Source organism: Eublepharis macularius, chromosome 4 (assembly GCF_028583425.1).
Source record: "Eublepharis macularius isolate TG4126 chromosome 4, MPM_Emac_v1.0, whole genome shotgun sequence".
NCBI lineage: Eukaryota > Metazoa > Chordata > Lepidosauria > Squamata > Eublepharidae > Eublepharis > Eublepharis macularius.
The window spans coordinates 81310909-81326072 of record NC_072793.1 but is presented as its reverse complement, the minus strand read 5'-3'; the positions used below and the strand labels follow the sequence as shown (position 1 = coordinate 81326072).

At 43.6% G+C, this 15164-nt stretch overlaps 1 protein-coding gene across 1 annotated transcript in view; it reads left to right on the top strand.

Annotated features, from left to right (window-relative positions):
* The first annotated feature begins 6337 nt into the window (after positions 1–6337).
* The window catches only part of PDGFRB (platelet derived growth factor receptor beta), a 111415-nt gene continuing 102588 nt past the window's right edge, over positions 6338–15164 (top strand). The window contains exon 1 of the mRNA XM_054976215.1: positions 6338–6546. The gene's annotated coding sequence lies outside the window, so the exon portion shown is untranslated. The remainder of the gene's footprint in view (positions 6547–15164) is intronic.

The following is a 15164-nucleotide window of genomic DNA, read 5'->3' as shown; positions in this document are numbered from 1 at the left end:
GGTGAAATGACTGGGTGACCGGAAATCACTGCTATTATTATTCGCATTGGAATTGGGCTGCTGCCTCTGAGAACAAGGATTCTCCCAGCAAGTTATTTATCAAAAGCACTTAAATGAAGAGCTCAGGGATCAGGGAAGTCCACAGCTGGAAGGTTAATTCCATACAGTATTCAGAACAGACTAATATTGGGATACTGTGAGATCCATGAACGATCTATGAAACATTTTTATTGTTAAATATCAGCTGGAAGGGAGCTAATGATACGATGAAAGGGAATCTAGCTCTTTCCCTATGATGTTTTTCATTCCTTACCTCAACCAGTCTCCTGGAGTTACTAGTTGCCCTTATGAAGAAAATATACAGGCAACATGCAGGCCGCCTTTATGTTTTCCCAGCAGGGTGAATAGCTCTGGTGGGACTGTTTGAGGTCAGGAAAATGATATGACAGGAAAAGTTATTTTCCACATCTGCTGTTTATCAATAAAAATGCTCAATAAAAAATAACAGTTTGACAGACTGATTTCTAGGAATCTCAGTCAAAAATCTTATTTCAGGTAAATAAACCTGAGAAACAGCTATTGATTTAGAATAGCAATTCAGAATTAACAGATCTGGACTGCCTTGATTCTGAAAACAAGCCATGGATCTTGTTAATCACATATACCTTGTCTCTTTGATTCCTGATAATAAAATCAGGGCTGAGTTAAATGGGAAGGTAGCAAAATGCCTGAGTGTGATTAACCTTAACATGTGCCCAAGGTTTTCCCAGCTTCCATAGTGGTTTGGAGTAGCAGAATTATTATTAATTTGGTTTCTGGAGGGTTGTTTTGCACTTCCAACAGCATGCATGCAACAACTAAGTTAGTGGGTTTTTAAAGTTTTGTTTATGTAAATTGCTTCATCTCCTTGGATTCAAAGTGGTATAGGCAGTGTGAGAGAATTCTCAGTTTACACACCCATCCTCTTCCTGGTTAAAGATGCCCACCAGAGAAAGCCTTGCCTGAGGGATGCAACAATCATTGACAGACACTATTGTTTATTAAGAGGGCATAAAGAGAACTCACCAGGACTCAACCATGGACCATGCTTGAACCATTTTAGCTGAATTGAAATTGGTCCAATATGGTCCCCAGATGAAAGAGCAAATGGTTTATTTTCTCAGCAATGATAGTGCCCTTGAATGCCTGAAGCAAGAAGAATCATAGAATCATAGACCTGGAAGGTACACACTTGAGGGTCACCTAGTCCAAACACACACACACCCCACACACACACAATGCAGGAAATTTATAGCTACCCCCTCCCAATTTTCCCAGTGACCCCTGCTCAATGTCCAGAGGAAGGCAAAAAACCTCCAGGATTCCTGGACAATCTGGCCTGGAGAAAAATTCCTTCCTGACCTCATAGTGGTAGGTGGCATTACCTTGTATCCATGAGAGCCAAGCACTGGCTCATCCCTTTCTGCTCTCTGAGGATACCTCTGAGAGTGCAAGAAGCTAATTTTCCTCTTAAAGAACTCTTTCCTCCATGTTGTGAGGGTATTAGATAGCTCAGCCATTTATCTGTGGCTGCTTTGTTCTGACGTTTGCAGATCTATAATATATATAGCAAAGGAATACAGTCAGCACCACATGTGTGTACACACACAATAAAGTTATCATAAGCCATTCATTCTTGATTATATAAAATCTGAAATTTTTTCAGGATTTAGTCTTCTCTTAAAGAGGAAAGGTCCAGAAGGGGAGCCAGAGGGGTTTAGGGCTCTATAGTGGAGTGATTCAGTCCCTGGATATATGATATCTCTTGACATCACTCCAGAACTTCCTGCCCCTCTCTCTCTGGGCTCCTGTTCAGAACATGCCACTATCATTGCTGAGAAAATAAACCATTTGCTCTTTCATCTGGGGACCATATTGGACCAATTTCAATTCAGCTAAAATGGTTCAAGATGCCCCTATCTCATCTGACTCAAAGGCACTGTTCTCTAGCAATTCCAACTGTCCATTTGAAGTCCATGAAAAACCTGGTATTTTTGTTTTTCAGTTGGGCTATTGTTGTTCTCCCTGTTGTCACTATTTGAGATACCATCTAAATTCAGTCAGGAACATTTTAATATGCTGAATCAATGGAGCATCCTGTTTGGAAATCTGTCACAAATCCTCATTTCACTTGACATTTAAAAAAATATCAGCAGTGTTATGGCATTATATTAGCACACTGCACATATTGTGAAGAGTTTTCTTGGGATGTAGAAAAGATACTAATTGTTCCATCAAAAATGGACAACTGATAGCTGCTGCTGGATTCTGTCTCCAAATTAATTTCTTCTGCTCCTAGTGGCCATACCAAAACAAGCTGCAAAGGATAAGATCCCACACTTTGATGTTATATTGTTTTAAATAAAACTGTTGGTGACTGATACACAAATGGAATGGTGTTTCCAAATTTTCTATAAGTGAATGTCCTTGGGCTCATTGTTGCTTGCATTCATATGATGAAAGCAGCATGCACACTGGATATACATATGTACCCAGTAAACCCAGTTATGTCGTGAACGCCCACAAACAATGTGAAGACCTCTGTCAAAGATGGTATCATCCAATCTGTCTTGCAGTGGTTCTCCAAGGTCTTAGGCAGAGGTCTTTCACCTCTTATCTGAGATGTTGAAGACTGAACCTGGGACCTTCTGAATGCAAACTAGATGCTATACTATGCTCCTCCCCCTGACATGTGTCACTCTTTGATATATGATTCCACAGACCTTATGGAGCTGACATAGGTATGAAACAGTCTAATGTACTTCTAGTTCACAAATTATTTTTCCCATGTGAATGTGAACAATGATAAATCTGAAGACATGAATGTATGCAAAATTCAGTTGCATTTTTTAGAGTCACCATGACCTTGGAAAAGACACTGTAAAAGTGTGCCACCAGTAGGCATAGTGCTTCCCACTCATGTATGTGAAGCACAAGCTGGTTCTTTCTGTGTGAATTGGCCCTATATTTGGAGGATCTGCAAATACCCTCTTCTACCTAAAAGTACTGGTAACAGCATATAATTGCTCTTGGAGGGTGAATGTGTTTTTCAGATGATGTTCTGTTTACCAACCATCTCCAAATTATATTTATAAGAATTAAAACCAAGAAAAATAGAATCCTTCACAGAGTCCCTCAGGGCTCCTTTACTGATTCTTGTTTTCTTCCGGAAAACATCCTGTCCCCGAAGTATTTAGGGGTTCGTCATCTTGCTCTTCCTGATGAAAACTGGCTCTCCCTGAACAATTCTATGAGAAATACAGTTTCCAGAACAGTTACATTTGTGCTATTGTTCATACCATTAAAAAAACCTCCACAAGTTCAGCTGAGCTCAACATCTGCTTCAAAGACTAATGTAGACCAAATAACATACTCATAGCTAAAAAGTCATACTACACATGACTTACAAGAATAATTCATTGTGTGGCTAGTCAAGAGATATAGAACTGGGGAAGGATCTTTGAACAGTCAAACAAGGAGCAATATGAAACATTAACAGCATTACAGGCTTACTTTGCAGTTTGTTTTTAGTTTAATGTTTCATGTTGTTCCTTATGGTCTTCTGCATGGGTGTAGCCACTCCTGACATGAGTATAGCCAAATGATTTATGGCTTTTTCTCAAAGCAAGACCCTTATTAGTATCTGACTCATATGTGCCCAAATTAAGGTATTTTCACTGAAATATTAGTAAGAGTTACTGCAATCTACACTCATTGATTTAGACTGGAGTAACTCTTCTTAGGATTGCACTGAGTAGGTATTCAAGAGGTTCAACCCCAAACATTACTGTATCTCACAGTGTGAGTATAAGGGTCTTTCCAGGCGCACAAAAGACATTGTCTCACCTATAGCCTGATCTCTTGATATAATGAGAGCCACTGTGGTATAGTGGCTAGACGGTCAGACTAGGATCTGGGAGACCCAGGTTTGAATTCCCACACTGCCATGGAAGCTTGCTGGGTGACTGAAGGCAAGTCACACTCTTGGCCTAACCTAATTCACAGGGCTGTTGTGAAGATAAAATGGTGTAGAGAAGAATGATGTTAATCACTTTGAGCCCTGTTTGGTGTGAAAGTTGGAGCATAAATGAAAATAATAACAACAACAATAATAATAATGAGGAGGAGGAGGAAGTGGAGGAGGAGGAAGTAACAGGCTTGCCTGTTTTCCATTTTAAAAAAATCAAGGGAAATGTAGACTACAGCTCTGAAGAGGTGAAACACATTCAAAGAACTATTTTTTTTAGAAGCAAAAAGATATAATGATTGGAAAGTCAGAGGGGCATGGATGGACTGAGTTGCTCATCCTCAGTAAAGTCATGGACAGTAACCATTAGAAATCCACAATGTTTACTAAACATGCATGTGCAACAGGAAAAGAGAGACTCTAGTTCAAGTGCTGGGAAGATGAAACATCCCCCAAACAAGCATTCCTTCAAGGAAAGATATCTCCCACACCACAATTGCACAACTATGCATCCTTTAAACAACAGCAGCATATATTTTAGAAATCTTTCAAATAACTTCTGGAATAAAACAGCTCAGTTGATTGAACTGAACAATGGCTAGAATGCTAGAGAGGAATTCCAAGAAACTTTTAAAACGTTTCATGTTTTTCACAAGGCATAATAATTTGCTTGTATGTGTCTGGTTTGCTGATATAAAATCTACAAGGATGCAGCATACTAAGATAATGCGTTTGTGACTTGCAGTTGTCAGATCCAGAATCTAACAAAACATCAGTATTTACAGAAGACATTGATCATCCCCATCGTCCACCAACATACAGATGTGATGTGCGAAAGTATCATACCTGCAAAACAAGGTGGCATTATTTATTGGCCCAACTTACTCTTCTGTTAGGATTGTTTTGTTTACTCTGCAATGCAAACTTGGATCTTCTATTAGATCCTACTCCCTGGAGGGATGTCCCTGCATGTCCCCGTTTGAGAGTATCAACATTCACAGTGCTGTTCTTAAAAGGAATAGAGCCAAAGTGAAGTAGCAGTTAGAATGCTGGAGCTCAGCCCAGCAAGTTATGGCGTCAAATCCCCATTCTGCTTAGCAGTTCATTGGGTGAGCTTGTCCAGTTAGTAGATCTTTGCTAAACATAACCTCAGAACTGTGATGCTAACATAAAACTGGGGTGTGCAGGGATCCATATACATCATCCTAAACTCATTAGAGAAAGGATGGGATTTTAAAAAATCCAATTAAATAATAAATGTTGCATACTAGAAATCCTACACACTTCTAGAAATTTGGGAAGTTTAATGAAGCAAAAGCGTAGGTTGCTTCTCTTTCCGGCCCTTCCAGAGACTCTAGTCAAACCGTATGCTAGCATGCCCAGAGGCCACAGCTGGACTGATCAGCAGCCTCCTTTGGGCCTTCTATCAATGGGAAGCAGACGATGCTGAGACACCGTTGAGGCTTGCGTGTGAACCATTCTCCAGCTCTATTGTTCGCACGCCCCGTGCCCCTTGCAATGAAACTGGTAAACAGCGACTCCGCCCAGAAAACAAAGCAGCGCTTCAGCAAAAACGTTATCTCTGCGATAAGGAGCCGAGCGAGTCTCATCGCGACGGCCCCGTCAGCCCCCCTTGAGCCGACAAGCTGCCAAGGAAACCGGCCGAGTGGGGAGCGGGGCGGCAGGCTCGCGCGGCGATTTTTAATATGTGGAGACAGTTTAAGGCACAGGCCTCCCTTCTTTAATAAAAACATGAGTCAGCGGCTGGCGTGGGCAGTGGATTTTCTAAACATCCCCTCATATCCTGAGAAAGGGGAGAACAGAGGGAGGAGGAAAAGGAGGGAGGCTTGGCGGCCACGGGGCGGGGGGGAGCTAGACTCGAAAGCGGCGCATTCACACACCACCACACTGAAGGGGGAGCGACGGAGAGAAAGGAGCCGTCAGAGTCCAGACCCGAATTCAAAGCGAAAACACATTTTGCTTTTGTTTTGCTTGGAAGGGGCCCGCAGCTGCAGCCCCCCTCGCTTCTCCCGCCTGAACGCCCCAATTGAAGTTCTGCTTGTCACTCTCCCTTGGGCTGAGGTGTTTTGTTGTGTCTACCAACTGAAGTTGTTTCGCCCTCCCCGCTTCTCACCCTCTCTCCCAAAAAAGAAGGATTCAGCCCAAAAGGCTGGATCGAAAAGTTTGAGCCAAGTCGGAGCTATAAATCCATCAGTCAGTCTTGGCTTCTTTTGTTGCTTTAGAGCTACGGGAGAGCAGCATGTCTTGGATGCTGTCGTAGGCTCTGAGGTGCAATAAAATGCACTAGAGGCACCAACGAGGCAGCGGGCGAGCAGGACAGCAGGAACTGCCCCACCCCCCACCCCACCGCCCCCGAGCCACAGACATCTCTCCCGACCCAAAAGTTTTTGGAGCGGCTCAGCAGTAAGGAAGCTTTGCTCGTGGATTCCAGGCAGACCAAGAAACTTCAGAAGAAGGGAAAGAAAAAGCCCCCCAGCAACGTCTAGGTATTCTTCTGTGCTGCCCGTCTGCAAAATAAGGTAAGTCCCAATTGGTCTATTTTGCTCTAATCAGCTAACCTCCTCTTTGCCTTCCAGTCCAAGCAAGCTGCAAATGGAAACTCTTTTAGCAATTCCAGATGTGGAGTGCCCCGCAGCACTGTTCCTTTTCCATGTCAGCTTCCAAAAGGCCAAACCCAGCCCGCACCCTTTACAAACCCCTGGATTGATTATCCATTCTCCCTGTCTCTTGCTTTTGCTGTTTTCCAAAGGGGGTCGTACAGAGTGGGTGGAGGACCTCTGATGCTCCAAGGCTGTCTAGGGTGCTATGCAAAAGAAACAATAAAAAAGCTAACCCTTCAGCTCAGGAGATTGGTCTCCTGTCTCCTGTCTATTCTTTCCCTCCCCTCCCCTCTACAGGTTCTTCAGAAGTAATGTTTAAAGGAATGAAACATTCACAGCATCGTGCAGGCTCCAGTGAAAAGAAAGTCTGTGCTTCTTTGTAAGGGTCCATAACCAGAGTGAGGAAAGCTCTGGCACTCCCCCCCCCCAATTTATTGCCAAAGCACTGCTTAGTCTTGTTTGCTTGGAATTCTAATCTATGTGAAACAAAGTGCCTTTCTTGGATCCACCTATTGTAGTAAAAGAAAAGAGAAAAAAGCACGATGGTTTCTTCAATAAGAATTACTCTTTAAAGCTGAAAACTTTGGAATCTCCAAAAGAGGGTGGTATAATAGTGCATTCCACTTGGTGCTTGCTTGGCAGACAGCTGTTTATACTGGGCAGAGAAGGCTAATGGTTTTGTATAGTTGCTAATGACTAAGAACTTGTTAACAATCATTACTACAGAAGAATGTGTTACAGTATTGCACAATGGATACACTGCACAGTGATGGTTCACTTTGTACCTTTCTCCTTCTGAAACCAACTCCTATACACTGGGATGTGCTGGTAAGTGGCTGAGAGCCTGGTCTGACTACCAAAAGTCCCTACTTCCATTCTCCGTTCAGTTAGGAATGCAGTGGGTGTCCTTAGAACAGCGGCTGTAATGTAGCACTAATAACACTGGCCTGGTCTACAGAGCTGATACAATGATCACTGATGTAGTGAATGTGATATGCAGGGAGAAAATGCCTAATGTCTTACATATTGTTTGTTTGTTTGTTTATACCCTGCCTGTCTTCCCAGTGGGGAACCTAAGTGGTTTAAATCATTCTCCTGTCCTCCATTTTATCCTCACAACAACCCTGTGAGGTCGGTTTAGGCTGACAGAATGAGACTTGCCCAAGGTCACCCAACAAGCTTCCATGGCAGAGTGAGGATTTGAATCTGGGTCCCCCAAGACCCTAGTTCAATACTCTAACCACTATACAATACCATACCACAATAACCACTAATACTATACCACACTGGTTCTTATTACTGAAAAGAAGATCAGAACTAGAGTTGTGGTCAGTTGGCTTCTGTATATTTTACACCAGCAAATGCTCTACTCTCAGTTTTGCACAGTTCTTTTCTAAACACTATTCAAGATCTTGCTTTGGCAGCTTGGTATGAGTTAACCATATTTACAGACACATTTTTACTGAGCATCAGTAGTTGTAACTATCATCCTAATGCTATGTATTGTTTGAGATGGGAACTAATTGTGATCCTTAGTAGAAACAAAGCTGTTTGAGTGTCCCTATGGCTATGAATTCCTGAGGTATAGCTGCAGAAAAAATAGAAAGCATGTTGTGGCACTTTAAAAAGTAATCAGTTTATTGTAGCTTAAGATTTTGTGGTAGGGTTGCCAGGTCCCCTCTGGCACCCAGCAGGGAGTCAGTTTGGTGTAGTGGTTAAGAGCATGGGACTGTAATCTGGAGAACCGGGTTTGATTCCCCACTCCTCCACTTGAAGCCAGCTGGGTGACCTTGGGTCAGTCACAGCTTCTAGCTCTCTCAGCCCCACCCACCTCACAGGGTGTTTTGTTGTGGGGATAATAATGACATACTTTGTAAACCACTCTGAGTGGGTGTTAAGTCATCCTGAAGGGTGGTATATAAATCAAATGGTGTTGTTGTTGTTGTTACCTGGTCGGGGGGGGGGGGGCTCACTGACAATGTCATTACGTCAACAGTAATACGCTGATGTTGTTCCTTGCGCTCCTGGAAGTGACATCAGCTCATTGCCAGGAAACTCTGAGGACTCCTTAGCATTTGAGCAAAACTCTATGCCAGAGTGTCCCAGGCATCCACCAGGAATGCACTGATATCACTTCTGGGTGCACAAGGAATGATGTCAACACGTCAGGATGCTGCTGACCCCCTATTTCCTGCCATTTCCCCCCACCTGCCAGCTGAGTGAGGGTGAGAAGCACCAACTGGGAGCAGGGGATCCCATACCACTATTGGGGCTTAGAAAGTCCCATGTCATTAAAAGCTCAAGTCCACAAAAGCTTATGCTACAATAAATCTGTTAGTCTTTAAGATGTGATTTCTTTTTCAGTTGCTGTGGTTTTCTTATAACTACATTTAATTATAAGATCTTTTCCTTTCAAACTAAAAAAGAAAAAAGAAAAGGCACTAGGCAGGTAAGCTAAAAAGACTCAGGTCTTACAAAAACCCACCATACCAACAAGTTCCGGCTGCAATGCTATCTATATGTAATGCGATCTGTTTGTATAACTCTGTTGCCATATGTTCTTAAGACCAATTGGTTTGAGAAAAACAGTGGCTGAAGTCTTGCTGTTATGAGAACTTCTTTCTGCTGCAATAAATGGATGCAAGAAGGCTAAGCTAATAACTAAGAGTTCTAACGAGAACCTGACAAAATGAACTTCATGATGCAAGGGATGCAAATACCATTGTTGTAAATGACCCAGCCCACAGTCCATAGACATAAGGCAGATCCATCTCAGTTAGAAGCATAGTAGCTGAGCTCCCAAATCTCTAGGTAGAACAGATAGATGATTGATGCCATTTATAAGAGGAACAGGAGGAAGGGAAAAATTAAAAAACCAAAAGCCTAGAGGCTAACTCTCCTAAGGTTTTATTTATCCTTCTCTCTCCCATTCCCAATCTATACTACAAGTACAGACTCTTCCAAATTTGGTTCACGTCAGATATTTTGGGTTCATATCAGCACTATTTATTTTATTTATTTATTTACATCATTTATAGTCCATCTTTCTCACTGAGACTCAAGGCAGATTACACAGTATGAGGTTAATACAATCAGTATCAAGTAAGTACATTTCAATACAATACCAAAAGGTAAACATATACAAGTTTAAAGACATTGCATTAACAAGGATCCAAGACATAGTAGAGATACTGAAGCAAAACATAATCAATTCTAGGAGTAACATTAGACAGCATGGAGCAATGGTTGTACATAGGAGTACATATTTAAAGCAGCAGATAATATATGAGGCAAAAATGGTGATGAAGTCTATGATCCCCAACTTGTTAGTAAAGCGTCTGAGACCTCATCCCTACAATGCAGCCCTCCTATTTGAGTAAAAAGCCTTTTTGAAAAGTTCGGTTTTGCATCGTTTACAGAAAGCCAGGAGAGTGGGGGCTCTTCTGACTTCCTCAGGCAGGTCATTCCACAGGATAGGGGCCACCACAGAGAAAGCCTGTGTACGGGCTGCTGCTTACTTCACCTGTGTGCAGCCTAGTACCTGCAGGAGACCCTGTCCAGATGAGCAAAGCTGCCGTGGAGGAACATAGGGAGGGAGGCGGTCCTGTAGGTATGCCAGACTAAAGCCATGAAGAACTTTGTATGTAATAACTAATACTTTGAACTGAGCACGGTAAACGATGGGTAGCCAGTGGAATGACTATGGGATGGGAGTGATGTTCATGCTCCTGCTTGCTCCTGATAATAATTGAGCTGCAGTATTTTGCACTAATTGGAGCCTCCTAGTTAACTTAGATGGGAGACCTATGTATAGAGCATTACAATAGTCGAGCCTTGATGTTACCATAGCATGGATCCAAGTGGTCAGGTCAGCCATGTCAAGATAAGAAGTCATCTTCCAGGCTAGAGTAAGGTTGTAGAAAGCATTTTTTGCCACTGCCTTAACTTGTTTTTTTAGTAATAACGCTGGATCCAGTATAACCCCTAGGCTCTTAACTGAGTCTGCAAGGGTCAGACGAACTCCATCGAAAGTGGAGAGCACAATGTTCTTCAAGATCTCTGCTTTCTCAACAAGCATCACTTTGGCCTTGTCTGGGTTCAATTTCAGTTTGTTGTTTTTCAGCCATTTCAGTACTGCTGTCAGTCAGCAATCTAAGATTTCCACTGCATCCTGCGGGGACCTGGATAGCGAGATAAAGAGTTGGGTGTCATCTGCATATTAATGACATCCAACTCCACAGTTGCGAATGAGTTCTCCTAAAGGCTTTACGTAGAGGTTGAATAACATGGGAGATAAGATTACACCCTGCGGAACCCCACAAGATAGTTCCCATTCTGGAGATAGCTGATCTCCGACAGCAACCCTTTGAGTCCGTTCCATGAGAAACGATTTAAACCAGTCCAGGGCACATCCTTTGATGCCCACTTCTGTTTCTAAATGCCTCAACAGGATGGCATGGTCTACTGTATCAAAGGCTGCAGACAGATCCAATAGAAGCAGTAAGGAGGCATTTCTTTGCCGCTTTCATTTCCGCTTCATAGGTCCTCCAGTGGATTCTGTAGCATATTCTATCTGCTTCTGTGTGAGTTTTTCTCCAGCACCTTTCTAAATGTCTTCCAACCCTCTTTAAGTCAGCCAGCTCTGTGGTGAACCATAGGGCTAGTGTCTGTCCCAAGGGCCGGAGTGGCCGATAAGGAGCAATGGTGGCAATGGCTTCAAGGAGTTTTGCGTTCCACATTCCTACAGCAGCCACCACAGGGCATGTGTCTGGGATTTTAAAATCCCCCAAGGCATTTTGGAATCTAGAAGTGTCCATGAGTCTTAGTGGGTGAATCATTTTAACTGGACCCCCAATTTTAAGTGGACTCCCCCCCAATTTTGTGGGGATATTAACTTCTGCCTTCAATAAATGGTGGTCTGACCATGGTTCTGGCCAAATCTCCAATGTTGAAACAAGGTTTTTTCTTAAAGGCTCAGCGCAAAATATTAAGTCTAAGGTGTGGCCTCTTTCATGAGTAGGGCTTGTCACAATTTGCGAGAGACCCAGGGTTGCCAGGGAAGCTATAAATTCCTGAGCTGGGTCTGACTTTGAACACTCAACATGGATGTTGAAGTCCCACAGAACAATAAGTCTAGGTGTCTCGAGCACCATGTCTGCTAGCAGCTCTGCCAACTCAGAAAGGGTGCTTATGGGGGACCTAGGTGGTCTATACTGTTACCAGAACTGCTCTTTATTATAATGGGGAATTAGCTGTAGCAGTCTGTAACTTAAAATTAGCGCGGATCTTAACCTATGTCTACGGAGGTCCCGATTCCAGACACTCTAGTGAAAAAGAGGCAGACTACAAATAGGTTCAAACACGTGTATTGTCTAACAATGTGGCGTAAGCCTGAACTTGCACAAGCATACAAGAAACACACAAGATCTAGGAAATACAGAGTATGAAATACAGAGACGTTCGCATTAGCTGGTTCCCAACGATGATAGGGGGAATACTCACTTATCCTGGAGCGAAGCAGAGACACGACAGCGAGGGGTGGCCCAAAGACAGCACTGGGACCACAGACGGACAGCAAGGAGGTCTGGATAGGATGGCACGCGCCTGGCTGGGACAGGACGGGAATGGCACGAGCACCATGCGGTCTGAGAGGCCAGCTTAAATACCCCAAAATGTACCCTGGGGCTGGTGCTGTACTTGGTGGTTCTCACAGTTTAAAACAAAGGTTCTAATGGGCTACTGAATGGCTTGGATGGGCCACTTTGGTAATCAGATTGTGATAAGTGACACCTCAGGAAGAGGGGACAAAAGAGGGAGGGGAAAATCCGAGTGGGCTGAATGGATGATCCAGCGGACAGGGCTTGTCCTGATGTCATCAGCTCTGGAATGCGGAGGTTTCTTTGAGATGCATTCTCTAAGTGCTTGGGATGGTCGGCACTTAGTTCCTTCTCCTGGGCGGCTCCTAAGATATGCAGAGCGGGGCGAGGTACTCTCGCTGCGGACGTGGTGTGCTCGCTTCTCTGAAATGGCTTCCCAAAGCAGGCTTCTTCCCTGGGTCTTCTGGGTGCCTGAGAACATGGATGCCGGCTGGGCATAGCTGGGGCTGGATAGCAGGCTGCCCGGTAGCGAGGGCAAGCTCGGCGACCGGCTCGCGGGAGGCTCCAGACGGGAACTGACCAGGGAGCGCCTGGCCAGGCTCGCTGGAGGTTTCCCCGGCAGGCGCCCGGCTGCTAGCAGCGGCTTGGGCCCATATGAGGCAGGCTTCCATGGAGGCAGGGGAAACAGCACACAAAACACAGTCCAAAGCAGGGAACAGGCACGGGGCATACTTGTAACACAGTCCAAACACACACTGGGAAGTCCAGATACAGGTCAGGGCAGGGCTGCCCAGAAAAAGAGTCCTTTGTGCAGTTAGCCAAACATGGAGTCAGTAAACTGCACAGTCTATTGCAGCAGCAAGGTAATTGACACGCAGGCAGGAAACTGACACGTGTATTAGAGCACACACGTGCAGGGCAATCTTTGGTGCAGCAGTAAAACAGTAACGCAGGAAACTTTAACACAGTCCATGGCGGGCTTTAAAGCAGGGGAGGGGGCCTACTTGGCAACAATACACAAGAAGGATACCCAATCTAATTCCTAGAGACAGGAACAAGCAGTCAGTACCAGCTATACCTTGTACTGGAGATCTATGGAAGTTGAAGGACTCACGAAGAATAATAGCAACCCCTTCTCCTCGGCTACTATAGTGAGGTTGGTGTAGGACCACATAGCCAGGGGGAGTTAGTTGGGACAGACACACCTTGTTATTTTCCTGCAGCCATGTCTCTGTTAGGAAAGCCACATCAATTTTCTCTTCCGGCAACATCCCCACAAGGCATGCAACCTTGTTCCTAACAGATCTGGTATTGCATAGGATTAGTGTAGCAGGGTACACTGCTTTTAGTAATTTATTCCATTTGTAGTTTATGCCATTCCATTCCAGTCTATAGGCAGCCTTCCATTCACCTATGTGTTTTTCATGAACATGCTTGGTTTCATGCTACTTGACGTACATATGGGCAGAAATAGCACTGCATCTGCATTTAGCCATGATGACAAATTTGTCATTTCAGGAACATGCCTTAGAAATCCTTTGAGTCTCATGTCCCCCCACCCCCTTTCCTCTATTTGTGTGAGGCTCAGAGACCCACATTTCTAACATAATAGCTTATAATTTTGTCCAAGCTGGATGAGATGACAGACTATAGTTTATTAGAAATGTGGAAGTCATCAATTTCTGAGCCACATGTAAGTGGAGGAGAGTGGGGAAGGTAACCCAAGAGCCTGATGATTTCCAAGGTTCATTTTCCATAATTTTATTTTATTTTACAAACTTTCTACTCTGCCTTTCTGCCCTCACAAGGGCCATCAAGGCAGGCAGATAGAGTTGTTAGGGCTGGCTCTCCAGTGATTTCATTCCTGTTCTTGTTCTGTCCAGCATACAGGCTTATTGTTAGGTAAAGCAGCTTGAGAATATGATCTGCATGGCTCAGGAATAAGAGTAACTTTACATTTCTCTCAAGTTGTGTCTCTCTTGGTGGGCTTGAAGCAGAAGTACCACTTCAGCTATTTTATTACTGATAATCTGTGCCAGCCCATATCCCCTTTCTTTCACTCCTGGCGAGGCTCTGTATTGGCACCTAGGAGAAGTCATCCATGTATTTGGAATTGAGATATTATTGATATGCTGATGACACCCTACATTTTTAACAAAATATCAAGGAATTGCTGACTCTGCCCTGAATAAGTGCTTGTTGGTCAGACTGAGAAAACCAGAAAGCAAGATTCAGCCTCTGAAGTTGAGAATGTATGAAGCCTCTGCATCTCTGTTTGTGTTGGCTGGCAATATGCTTTTCTATTGTTTCTGGGCTGCTAGAAGTTGTTTTTCCTAAGGAACAACCACCTTCTTGGGGTATGAATCAGCAACTCTTTAGTTGCTTTTAAGAAGGTTTGCAAGAGCACCTATTCTAGCTAACTTTTGATCTGACAGTCTAAGTTTTGTGAACTACTGGTTGATTAGGGAAATAATAGGCACTTCTTTGGTAATGTATTATAATGTTCTTTGTTTAAAATTATTGTTTTAAATATAGGTCAAATCTACATTACTCATTCTAAGTCGCATGTTCCCCGCATTCCCCACGCAATCCCGAGTGCCGGTCACATTACCTCATTAAACAGACGCATTTCATTCGCATTTCTCCCGAATATGTGGTCACAGGTTTTCAACGGGAGTTTCATGGTGGCCGTGAATGGGCCAATGCGCAATTTACGTGGTTTTTTTCAAAACCATCCCCCTTCATGTCTCTCCGGACGTTCCGAGAGTTCCTATTGGCTGATTCAACTTGCAAGTGCTCCGTAGTCTGCAAAAGACCGTTTTTGACTTCATAGCATTGGATTTATTGATTATGCTGTTTCTGAATCAAATCTGGTAGTTTGAAAAATCATTTTGGGGTGAATCCATCCTCAGAACGGACTCGCGAAACTTCCTTTTAACT